Below are 14597 nucleotides of genomic sequence, written 5' to 3' on the forward strand. Positions count from 1 at the left end.
TTGACTTTTCTTTGTGGCAATTTTCTCGGACAATGTAGTTTATCTGCGTATCTTTTCCTCCCAAAAGAGTGAGTTGATTTCCTCTAGCGTGATGTCAACCTCCACACTCTTACAAGAATTGATGGCAGATTTGGGAACTACTCTACTGGCCCACGAAGGCCTATCGATTCCTGCCTTGCCTGATATGAGGCATAAAATTCAATAACCAACTCAGGAAAGTAGTCTCTTGGGCACAAGCAAAGGGCATCCAATGTTGATTGGTGAATTGCTACATAATTTTAGGAAATTCATCCCTTAACCCACCTATGTTGAAGCTTTTCTCTGGGTTAAAAGTCTAATTAGTTTTATTGAGAGTATACTTCTCTTTCATCACCATAACCCCAAATTGAATGTGCTTTACCTCATTAACAGCATTTCACAGAGCCTTCTCTTTGCCTTTGTTCTTGCTGTTACTTTTTGAAGTAGAGGGTTGGCAATTCTATTTGTTTAATTGTCCCTTTTGTGATATCATTTTCTGCAATGTGGTAAATACAAAATAGAGAAACCACACAAAAATTTAATTAAAAACAAGAAAGAAATATAGGAGTGGAAAAGAGAATAAAATTATTTAAGCTCAAGTTAAGCCGATGTTGAATTGATGACTCGCATATACAACATTGTGAACTGCCAAACCTCACGTTGCCTAAGATTAAAAAAATGAAAACCCTCTAGGTGAATCGTAGTTACACTGGCATTTTTCCAATGGAAAACTTTATTTCGCAACTGAAACACCAGTTAGTAACTTGGGAACATGAATTCCTTTGTTAGACCAGCGTTGCACCTATGAGATGCAGGGCAACCATTGTGAAGTACAGGTGCTTCGCAGTCACCTCTTCCAATAAAAAATGGCTCACTTTAGTTCAACAAGTTCAAAAAACAACTCTAATGGGTACTTAGAGTTCCCCAAAGGATTCACAAGGCAATTTTCTTCATATTTTGATGATTTCCCTTAGGAAAGGTGTTAACTAGTCCATTATTGGGTATCAAAAATCACTCAACAAGCGATGTAACCACTATATGCACACAATAAGAATGCTCATTCACAATTTTATCCTTACCAACAGTCATAAATCACTCAAATCAACACACAAGTACAAGGCATTTCTACTTTTTCACAAAATTTTGCTCAAGAATTAAAGATTCACTAATGATAATTTTTCCCATAGGAATGACGTCACCCATTCCATCTATAAGAATTTCATGCACTACATAAATACAATAAGTTACTTAGATTTCAAAAAAGATAAGGCAAATTTCACATGCTTAGCATTAAACCCAGATAAAAGAGCTTCAGTTCTAGAAATTTCAACCACTAAAACCCCTTTTTCACACACAAGATTTTCAAGTTCTAACTAGTGGGTTTTGAAGCATTCAATAATCAAGCATGAAATTCTTACCATATTCACAATATCAAGTCCAAAATCATAAAAGTAGAGTAACATACAAGATTTGCAGAAGTGAAAGATGAAAAATAATAGCTTCAATGGAAGTGTTCCTTATTCTTGAACTTAAGAACCTTTTCGTAATAGCTTTTTGGACTTTTCGGGTGAATGGTTGTTTTTGTGTGGGAGTAGAAAAGGTTGTTTTTTTAGTGGAAGAGAATAGAAAGGATTAGTGGTTAATGAAAGGTTTGAGAGGTTCTAGAGAGAGGAAATAGAGTTTGAAAGAAAGTGAATGAGGAAGAAGATGAAGGGTTTTGTGTTTATGGGTTTTGGAAAAAGTGGTCAAATCTGGTCTTGTATTAGTTCAAAAGTCAAAATACATTTTCTCATACTTACCTGCTTTCATAGGATTAGCGAGACGGCATAAGAAATCAGTGAGATACCGATTGAAATAAGAAAAACTACCTTATATATGCAGTGCACTCATCTACATCGATGCTTCAACGGGCATTGTACAATTTTTAACCGGTGACTCATCGATCAAGTGGAGGTTCCCAATTTTAAGGGAGCCAGCATTTGACTAGCGATGTATAATATCTGGCCAGCATTACGCCCATTTGACGCCAATGGTCAGAGTGTTAGATTTTCACCTTTCATAATTAACATCCTTTTCACACTATTAAAACACAACAAAGCATGAAGTAAAAAAATGTACTTGGGTCGCCTCCTAAGAAGCGCTTGATGTAACATCACGGTATGATGCAAGTAGCTGACAATCACCCAATGTCGGGGGCATTTCCTCCTTTTGTGGATATTCTATCTCCTCATCCATAGATTCATTCATCGATACCACACAACATTTATCCGGAGTCCACTAGCTCCACATCCACTAGTGCTTTTCCCGTAGCAAGGAATATGAGGCCTAAGATTATAGGCACCTCTATGTCTACTTCATAATCTTACACCATAAAATCAAACGGTAAAATGAATATATCTATTTTGTCTAGCACGTAAATATATGATACAAACCCATCTCTTAATAGAACAATCAGCCATCAATAGCCTTATTGGAGTGGGTTTGGGATTCCCAAGACCCAACTTTTTGAAGATTATTAAGGGCATCAAATTGGTGCTTTCCCCTTATTAACACAAGGCTTTATAAAACTTGGACACCCCGATGGTACATGGAATAGTGACATCTCCCTGGTCTTCTTTCTTTGTGGCCAATGTACTAGACATTATTGCATTGTATGAGTGTGGCACTTTAACAGATCCCATATTCACCACTCTTTTCTTTAATAGCATCTCTTTCATGAACTTTTAATACCTCGACATTTGCAATAAGGCATTGATCAAAGGGATATTAACAGATAACTTGCTTAGTTGATCTACGAACTTTTGACAGTGCTCATCTTCTTTCTTCTTGATATCTCTTTGAGGGTATGGAGGGGGACACTTAGGTTCATCGCCCTTAGTGGATTTATCCCTTATTCTTTCTACATCATCAATAAATATTGTAGGAGGGTTAACCCTCTATTTTTCATCCATACATAACTTTCCCTCATTCGACAATATTTCTACATTTTTTAATTGAGTGGATGCACTTGGCTTCACCACATCATTTCCATTTTCATCAACTACCTTCCTTCATGCAACCTTGGTCTCTTCAAGCACCTTACCACTCCTTGTGACTATTGTCAAACAATGACCATCATTCTTTGGATATGTAAGAGTGTCACTTGGGAGTATGTCCTTGGCTCTTGGATTCATTTGAATCATAAAATGGTTCATTTGCATTTCTAATTGCTTGATTGAAGCAGAGTGAGAGCTAACAGATTGAGTCATATTTGATACATTGATTTTGAGCTCCTTTACTCAATTATCCGCATACTCACCCTCTTAAGAATGTGATTAAACATCTCTTCAATTTTAAAGCAAGTTGAGTCACTCACACTATGGCTTGTCCATAGGGAGCATCAGATTTTTAGGGAGGTACATATGGATTTAAACTCTGATGGTTATACCTATCATCTCTTCTAACTCGATCTTGGTCGTGCCATTGTCTATCACGGCTTCTATATTGGCCTTCATGGTCTCTCCAACCTTGATTCTTATTCTTAGCATGTCAACAACCTTGATTGGTTGCTTCATAGCCCAGGCGAGAACCTGATCCTTGATTCATCAAGTACCTTACATCTTCATCAAAGGTAGAATAAGTTGCTTCTTTGTCACTCAAAGTTGAAGTGTGTGCCCCAATGAGATTCACATTCTTTATTCCGACACTCATCATATACTTTGCTAAGAGGTCAATGCTTTTCATAAACTTTTCTATTTGCTCATCACGCTCCTCCTTTTTCCTTCACATTTCATTAGTTACCTTTGATATAGATGTTGATCTACCTCATAATTTCACTCTATCTCGGGTGTGCCATGTTATTTGATTCAAGGAAGTAAGTGCTTGAAGATAAGTGAGATTCATAAATGAACCTCCCACCAAGTTATTTACTACCGCTTGGTTGAATTCATCCAATGAGCGATAGAAAATTTGAAGTAGCACTTAGTCGGATAAACCATGATTTAAGCACTTAGATACTTTCTTGTTGAACCTTAGCCATACTTCATGTATATATTCACCTGACATTTTCTCAAAAGTATTAATCTCATCCCTCAATTTGAGCATTCACGAGGGTGGGAAAAATCTTTGGATGAAAACTCTTTTCAACTCGTCCCAAGTAGAAATTGGCCTTTAGGGTAACTCCAGAAGCTATATGGTAGCTTCATTAGTGAGTGAAAATGGGAATAATTGTTTCCAAATGACTCTAATCTAATATTGTGTATCTTGAAAGGGAGATATACTTTTATGAAATTTTACAAGTGCTTGTTTGCGTCCTCAACCACTTTGACTCAAATAAACCTTTCATTTATAGAAGATAGAGCATAGGACCTATGATTTAAAACATCACATACCCCACATCCGGAGGTAATAGAATTGTTCTCGCTACACCCATCTCTGTGGGTTCTTTATTTGCGGCAAAATCATATGTAAATCTCTCATCTCATATGCTTTCTTCATCAACCGCTTGCTCTATGTTTCCCTATTTTTGGAAAGCAACAACACAAAACAACACATAATTGCCATTTTTGATATATGCTAAACTATGTCTCATATTTCAAGGCATAGACGATCATTTGCAAAACAATACCCAATTGATTAGGTCAAGGTCAAACCTTAAGGACTGGTAGATGGGAGTCTTCTTCAATTGTTTTGACAATTCAAACAAGTTAGCAATTATAGTTCTCAACAAAACATAAATATATAAAATGGGGAGTTTTAGCCAATTACTATAAATTATCACTATTAATTTTTAAAAATAGGGATTTTATAACAATGTCGTAAATCAAGATTGGAAAGGACTAGGGGTGTGTGTATAGCGATTAGGGTTTCAACTCAAATACGATAAAATTAACATCGACAAAAGTGATTGGCACATGAATAGCGTTTGGTATAGGCTACGCATTGATATTCTCCTGAGCTATCAAGCATATGTCTCTTGGTTTCTTCCGAACACCAAGACCCTTTCAATATAAATACTAAATGTTGCTTAAGTGATGGACTATCCCTATATCATATCATTAAATGAGAAATCACTCAGGTTATCCTTTCCCTGGCTCAAACCCATAGAGTAATTTCAACAAGTCCTCACTATAGAGTCTTACCCAACTCTATTTTGCTTTTTCAAGCCAAAATGGGTTAAAGATGTCAATCAATGTTAGCAACCACTGATATTTTGGATTAAAAATCAAGACAATAATATATCCATGTCATACAATCAATTTTAGAGAAAATTAATCAAAACTCATTCGGGGTTTTAAAAATAGGAATTTAATAACAATGTCGTAAATCAAGATTGGAAAGGAATAGGGGTGTGTGTATACATATTAGAGTTTCAACCCGAATAGGCTAAAATTAACCTCAGTAAAAGTGATTGGTACATGGATAGCATTTCGTATAGGCTATGCATTAATATTCTCTTGAGCTATCAAGCATATGTCCCTTGGTTTCTTCTGAACACCGACCCTTTCAATATAAACCCCAAATGTTGCTTATGTAGATGGATTATCCCTAGATCATATCATTAAATGAGAAATAACTCGGGTTATCCCTTCCATGGCTCAAACCCATAGAGTAATTTCAATAAGTCCTCACTATAGTCTTCCCAACTCTATTTGCTTTTTCAAGCCAAAATAGGTTAAAGATGTCAATCAATGTTAGCAACCACTGATATTTTGGATTAAAAAAACAAGACAACAATATACCAAGCACACACACCTCTAACTATGTATTTAGCTACTCATAAAATAGGGTATAAAGACAATGCCCATAAAGGAAATCTTCATTCCAAGCTCAAATATTAAACAAAATATGAATTCAAGCTTTGGAGAATACAAAATTGAATATTTTTTGTCACTAAGATAAGAGTTCTCTACTATAGAGATGAAGGTTCTATCTCTTTAGAAACTTCTCTCTACTCTCTACAATTGGTAAATTGGATAATGATAATAACGGTACATAGTTGCACAAATCCCTATTTTAGTCCTCAAAACTTTCACAAAGAAAGCATTAATTTCTATAAATGCATTTTTGGTCCTTCAACATCCGCGTCGAGGCTTGCGCTGGACTGACAAACCATCGATCCACCATTGTGAGACACCAGTCGCTGCCTCACTTCAACCTTCAGTGATGCCTCTCAACTTCTGTGAGGCTTTAGTTTCTTTGCCGGTGTGCTTCAGTTATTTTTAACTCCAAATCCTTTGAACTCTTTTTTTTCTAAGGAATGCCTGCACTTAAAAGAACTAGGGCCTAAAACCCTTCAGCTAGCATTAAAATATAACAATAATTCAATAATTTGAGTCTAATGAGTTGGTAAAATATCAACTCATCACAAATGAGTCCAAATAGGGCCTGAACACACAGTTCATCAACTCCATGAACGCATCGGGGCATTAGTCAACCTAAAAGACATGACTAGAAACTCATAGTGGTCTTATCGAGTCCTATAAATAGTCTTTGGGATGTCCACCGCCCTAATCCTCAACTGTTGGTTGCCCGATCTTAAGTCTATCTTAGAGAACACCGTTTCACCCTGAAATTGGTCAAATAAATCATCAATATGCGACATCAGGTACCTATTCTTGATGATCACCTTGTTCAGCTACCTATAGTCAAAACACATATGCAAGGTCCCATCCTTCTTCTTAACGAATAGAATAGGAGCACCCCACGTAGACATAATAGGCCTAATGAACCCCTTACTCAAAAGGTCCTGGAATTGCTCCTTATTCTCCCTCAACTCAGATGGAGCTATTTCATAAGGTGGAATATAAATTGGTTGTGTGCCCGTCTCAACATCAATGTCAAAGTCAATATACGATCTAGAGGAAGACTAGATAGATTAGTAGGAAATACATCAGAGAACTTTCTAACCACAAGAATAGACTCAAGAGAAGGAGTATGGGTACTATTATCACAAACATAAGAAAGATAGCCTTGACACCCCTCTCATACCAACTTCTACACCCTTAGAAATAAAATCATACACTCGGCATATGGCTGTCTGAACTCGTCCACACAATCAAAGGAATAATAGGCATAACAAACTAATAGTCTTGGAAAAATAATCCAAGAACTCATGGTGAGGAGATAGCCAATCTATGCCTAATATCAAGTTAAAATCCACCATATCCAATATAATCAGGTTTGTACTTGTATTACACCCTAAGATAGATACCACGTAAGATCTATAAACTCAGTCTACTACTACAGAATCACCTATGGGGGTAGTTCATGCATAGTCACAGGCAAGGGCTCACATAACACATCCAAACGCATAGCATAAATGGCAGACACATAAGAATAAGTAGACCTTTGGTCAAACAAAGCATAAGCAAGATGATAGGAAACAGAGATCATACCTGTGATGACGATATCCAAAGCCTCCACCTCTGGCCTACCCGAAAAAGTATGTATATGGTCGCGTCCACCTCTATCTCCTATCATGCCTAACTAAAGACCACCTCAAGTACCCTGGGTACTACCCCTGCTACCCTATACAGTGCTTCTAGTCGATTGACCTAGAGCCTTGGGGGATTGAACCTACTCACCCTATTGCCTAAGGAGGCGGCCCCTATGACAATCTCTAAAAAAGTGTCCAAACTCACCACACTTATAACAACCCCTACAATAAGTAACCTGCTAAGACAACACAATTAGAACAGAATGAACACCACGGCCAGAATACCCAAAATCCAAACCTCGAGAAATTTGACCTGAAGCCTGGCTGCCTGACCACTAGCACCACAAAGAAACTATTTATAATTTGTAGATCCTCCTGAATCGACCTCTATAAAAAAAACCTACCATGGGATTGAGACCCACTAAAACCATCCAGACGGTGGGGCCTTTTATCACAACCTCTATAGGCCTCGCGACGTATCCCCTTAATAGTGCTCATATGGTCTACTATTTGAAAGAACAAACAACTCGATGCTACCATCTACTCTATACCTAATTAAAGGGGTAAAGACAACCCTTTGATAAATTTTTGAACTCGTTCATGCTGTGTCGGCATAATCATAGCTGCATGCTCAGCCAGCTCATGAAATCGAATCTCATACTCTGAAACCGATATTGATCTTTGTAATAGGCCCATAAACTCAGCCTGCAACCTTTTCCTCAAGCTGCGAGGCACATACTGCTTCACTAGACCATCCATCTGGAAAGCACTATAATCAACACCGTGTGACTCAAGCAACCCAAGGTTATGAAACCTCTCTTAGCAACCTACTAGAAACTCATGCACATCCTCGCCCACAATACTAGAGATCTTGGGAGGACCAAACATGGTGAGCTGTCCCAGAATCTTATGCTCCTCAAAAAACATAATCGGCTTAAATGCCATAGGTTGAGCAACTATTAGCACTGGCGGTACCTCCAAATGAGAAGTTGCATCAGCAAGTTGCACCCCTGGTACATGTACACTATGTGCCCCTGCCTAGGCTGAAGTCTACGCCTCATCTCCGACCTAAGGGCTAACTGAAGTACTAGGCAAGGTCCCCTCCTGGGGCATAGCCTTCATGAAACATAGGATCCTAGCTAGATTGTCCTACAGATCTGGCATGGCAACAAATCTTGGAGGAAGTTGGGCTAGCCCCACACTATCCAGCTAATGGTGATCCTACTCACCTCTATAAAGGCCTTATTTTAGTGGTGTCTAGTTCTAATCTTGAGCTAGTGTTGTAGCTCATACTTTGCCTTAACCTTTGATTCAACCTCAGCCTCTACCCTTAGATAGGGCTCCATCTGTAGGTGCAGTAAGCTCTCGCCCATCTGTGGACGATCTCATCCTAGCCATTTGAGAAGGAATAAAACAAATGAAACTTAGAAGTTGCTAAAGTAAAGAAATGCACGATAAGAAACAAGGTAAGAGAAGTATTCCTAAGAATGCCTTATAGCCTCTCAAAGATAGGATATGAATGTTATCATACCGATCTGCGAGACTCTATAAGGCACTTGCTCTTGTACTTGTAATGGTGAACCTAAATCTCTGATACCACACTATCATGACATAAAACTGGGACACGGTGATGCCTACTATAAACCCTATTAGGAAACCAAAACCCAAAGAGGGAGATAAAAATAACTAAGAAGAATTATGCGAATGCAGAAATAGAGATATAAAACAAGGCCCATAGCAGAGATATGTAACTATGATACAAATACACATAATAGTCCCAAAAGTGACCGATAAAGACAAAACTATATAAAGAAAACAAACTATGGATATGGTATCATCGGTATAAAAGCTTCTAAGTACAGAAATACTATATACATCAAGTCTGTCTAATCAAGATAAAAATAGATAGACAGATATAAAATAAGGTTAGCAGAGAATCTCCATATGTCGGGAACTCACCATGATAAAAGTCTACGACAACCAAGGAAGATCCGATACTCTGTGATGGTGGTTCGTATAAGGAGATGCATTAGAAAAAGATGTACAAATATAGAATGAATACCAAAACATGAGGTACTTAGTTGGCTTCATAGGCGGACCGTGCTCTTAAGGATCATATATATTAGTAAGAAGCATGATAGTACTAATAATATGATTCAATAAGAAATTAAAAGTAAATATACACCACTGAAAGTGAAGACAGCAAAATCAATGATTTCTTACTGTACAAGTCAACCTATCATAGACTAACAACACATAAGACGATGCAAGACATATGTGGCCAATGCATGAATAAGGTAAAAAGTTCTAGAATTATCTCGATGACCATCACGTGGACTCTCCAAGACAACTATGGAACATGCTTCAGTTAAACTATAAATGCAATAATCATAAAACTTAGAATTCAATTTGTGGGCCATCAATATGCAAGAAGTGCAACCAAGAAATATTCCACGAGACCACAATATCAAGTAAAATAGTATCTCTTTTAATAAAAATGTGGAGGAGTCAGCACATTTAAAGAAAAATTCTTCCCTTTTCCCCATTTTCTAATAAAAACCCACATTTTCTCAAAATAGACAAGCCTTGACAGTAAAACCTATAAGTTTATGGTAATAGCCCTTTTGAAACACAGAACCACAAAAATAGAGCATTTACTTTCAAAACCTGAATTTCCTTCAGTAAAATAATAATCCGCTCCTTTGAAGCTAAAAAATAAGTGGAAAAACCATTTCGAAAACATTTGTGGTCTCAAATACTTCTTTTTCTTATTTAAAGATATAAAACATGCCTAATGCAGATGCCATGTGCATGTTTTCATGCAAAAATATAGTCAATTCAATCTTAAATCAATCATACCATACAAACAATAGGGTAGACACCCGTCACAGTATAGTCGTACTAACCTGGAACTCCATACAGTCCAACTTCAACACTTCAGGCCCACAAATACAATAATAAGGTGATAAAAGCTCAAAAATAACAAAAAAGCACACAAACAACTAAACCAAATCCACGCATATAAATCTAAGTCTTAACCACCTAGAAGTATTCTAAGAATCTTTACTCGACAATCAAATTTAAGGATCAACCAAAATTGAGGCTTCTCAACTAAACACTAAGTTAATAACCCGAAAATGGCCAAAAGTAAAGTCTAAGGATCATGCAAACTTAAAGCCTTATCCTAAAGCCTCCCTAATGATCAATATTCCTCAATATATATATATATATATATATACACATAAATAGATATATCTAACTAAGCTAAGTGTAAAGGGAAAAAATCATAACTTACCTCAAGGCCAAGACCACATTCGAACCTCTACTCCGATGCTTTTCCTTTTCAAATGACCTTCAAATGGTGCAACTCTATCAAATTAGTGAGGACAACATCAAAATAAGCGAAAGGATACCCATATTGCAACAAAATACTTTGGACCCAAAAATTGGGTCAAGATATAATCATGGAACCTGTGCGCAGAATCACCAAATTGACTCCATCACAAGGTCCTAACTATGTTAAGGAATTTCTGTTCCAAAATGAGCACAATACAAGTAATGATTGAGCTTAAAACAGCCCCACCAAGTTAGTCTCAAGAATGATCAAAATGGAGATTAAGAGAGGAATTCAACGGAACTTACAAGGTAACTTGAAGATAATTGATCCAAAATATGTTCCTACATGATCAACCAATAATTTTCCATAAATATCACTGATTTCTCCAAGAATAAAGCTCCCAAATCGCCTCAAGAAAAGTTGTATTTCAGAAGAAAAAAAAGAGTTAAAAATAGGACTGAAATATTTATAATTGCTAGACATTTTGGCCTCCACAAATGCAGGAGTTAATCCACGACCACGGAGTTCAAGTTGACTGACCCTATCCCGCAAACGTAGAGGTCAAACACCTAGACCTCCACAAACGCGGCCTAAGGCGTGTGAATGCAGAGAGCAAACTATGATGTACCAGCAAGGCTATATCAACTCATTTTGGAGTTAAGAAAAATTCTCCAACGGAGGCTCGAGATTGGTTCAAAATCCCATGAACCTAAATAAACTAAGTTACCCCACCAAAATTAATATTCTAAACTCAATAAAATTGACAAAACAACCAATGGAGGTCATCTCGATAGAATGTTGACCCAAGTACACTTACACAAAGCTACAAAAAATCCAAAATTCCAAACACCATAAAATTATCTCGACCACCTTGGGATCCAAACCAAAGGTCATTCTAAACCAAATTCAACATTTCAAAGCTAACTGCCCTGGCGGAATTCTTATCGAAGCATATTTACCAAGAATGTTGACCAAATTCAAACTTTTGTCAAACCTTCACAAATATCTTGCCTAACGGTTCAAACTCACATCAGAGGCCTTGGAACCTAAACTAACCAGGATACTAGTCCAAAATAGACCATCCAAAACTGATGAAAATTTCATACGCCATCAGATTCTCTAGATTTTAATCAAAGTCAATTCTTTCAACTTAAAAACATTCAAAAAGAGAAAAACTCACTCAAATCTTTTCCGATCACCTTAAGAAGTGTTCCACTCATTCCAACATACCACAAACATTACACAGAAGCTATGAGAAAGAAAAAAATAGTAATTTCACATAAAAGCTAATAAATGACCATGAAGGTCATTACATGAACGGTTCACGGGGTTAGAAAGAAGATTCATAGGCCTTTAATTTTATAGGTTATGGGTAAACTAACTCTTCATAATATAAAAGATATGATTGTTTGAAGTTGACTCTTTCATGATTTCATGAAAAACTCAGGCGGTAGAGAAGCCTTGAACTTGACTTGGTGTTAAAGGTCCCTTATGAGTCTAATTTACATCTAATACACTATCAACACTTAAGAAATGATATTAACACATACATAAAAATTAGAAATTATAAGATTCGGACCTATACGCATACGAAGAATAGTTCGGATCATTGCTAGAAGTTTTTGGGGTGTTACACCTTTCTAAGTAATGACGAATCGGATCGTTACACTATTATCTCACAATTTAATAATTTTGTACCATATTTGGATTGAGATACACCACTCCTTAAAATTAGCCAATTATAGAGCCCTTAATTATCTATTTTCTCCATAATTTATGTCTTCACTCCAAATCATACCACTCTTTCTCCTAATTTTTCTCTCATGCTTTTTCACCCTTCTCTCTCCTTAGTCTCCCTCACATGATATAATTCTATTAATCTCACCTCCATTACTGCACTTTTAAGCTCCCCAATGACCATAGCTTTGATTTCATCGATGAAGAAATCTAAATCAATTTATTGATACTTAGAGTAAACTAAATCTATTTATTTTCTCCTTCAAGCATTGTTCCTTCTTCATGATTGTACACTTGAGGTGAGTTTTATCAAATACATAAGAATAAACTATATCCACCTCCATTATTGCACTTTCAAAGCACCCTAACAATCATAGTTTTAATTTCATCGATGGAAAAATCTAAAATAATTTATTAATGCTTACAGAAATCAAATCTATTTATTTAAACCTTCAAGCATTGTTTCTTCTTCGTGTTCATCAATTTTGAGGTGAGTGATATCAGAGAATAAAATATATTAGATACATAAAAAATAATTTAGATACACAAAATAAATAGATCAGATACATCTAATCATTAAGTACATATCTATAATATCCCAAGTGTTTGAAGGTTGAAATATGATATAATAAGGTAAAATATTACAAAAATGATCTCGGTGGATTTTTAGGTCAAGTATTTTGAAAAATAAAATATTCAAAAAAAATTGCTTTCCAGAAGAGTGCGCGACAACTCCGTGTTGCGGAGATGGTCCAGCACCGTTCAAATATTTCCTTGATCAAAATCTGGCAAAAATTCTCATTCGCTCAAAATTGACATGTCATGAACCCTCTCCGTGTTGCAGACCTGGGCAAGTTTTTCCATCCAATTTCAGTTTTTAAGAAGAGGCTCTTTGGACTTTTCCCTACCTATTAGTTAATGAACCTGGATGTTTTTGGAACTAAATCCTACCCTATCAACTACCCAAAACCCCCTATTCTCCCTCATTTTTTCACAATTCATCAATTACAAAATAATTCGCTCTCTACAAACGCTCTCAAACCACCATTGAAGACAAGCAAGAAATCTTCTCAATATCTTCATCAAAATTTAAAATTTCTTTAAGTTTTTTCCAACTTCTTATCCAAGGTTTGAGGTTATTCAGCTATGGATCCCTTTCACCTATGTAGCCCAACCAATTCTGAACTTTTTCAATCAACTCAAAGTATATATTTTATGGGTTTTTATGATCTCAATTTCAATTACACAAATTATGATTTAAATTATGATTATGAACCTATTTCATCATGAATTAATGATTATTGCATGAAATTGAAGAGCTTTTTATGAATTTCCTACATAACTTTTTAGGGTTCATGACATGGATGATGATATTTTCAATTATACTTCAAATTGATATTATTTTTTTATGAATTTGTATTGGGTCTTCTCAATTATGATTTATCTTATCATTATTGATCAATTTATGCAAAATTCGCATCACATTGCATGACCTCAAGTTGATTGTTATTGACCCATGCTATATGCTATTTTCAAGGAATTATGATCATGAATTTCAAGGAATTTCAATGAAGTTTATAATGATTATCAAGGTTTATGAATGACTCATGAAAGGGATGTTATAATGATGTTTCAAGCAAGTTTATAAAAAATAGTGACTTAAGATCCTTAATGGTGACTTAAGACATTAATGATAGGGTGACCCTAATGGTACTCCTTATGAAACAATTTTTTTATTGATGGAAGACCTACATCCACATTACATAAATCACATGATAATAAGTTATTCCTATGAACAAGTTTTATGAATTTTATTAGTAGCTTTTGATTGCATTTTCACATGATAAGTTTATGATTTCAAGACAAGTATGAACTATGATTTATGACAAGCTTATGTTTTATGATAAATATGATTTATGATGATGATATGTATTCCATGGCATGTTGACCTAGCACCGCGTGGAATTTGAGGTGGGACTCGACTGAAGGGGTCCTTAGTAGTAATTTTTAGTTCCTAACTATGTTGCTATCGTAGGACTATTGCCAATATGGCCTAGCTAGTGGATCCACATATAGGACATGCTCGTG

The sequence above is a fragment of the Solanum dulcamara genome, chromosome 8 (genome assembly GCF_947179165.1).
Source record: "Solanum dulcamara chromosome 8, daSolDulc1.2, whole genome shotgun sequence".
NCBI lineage: Eukaryota > Viridiplantae > Streptophyta > Magnoliopsida > Solanales > Solanaceae > Solanum > Solanum dulcamara.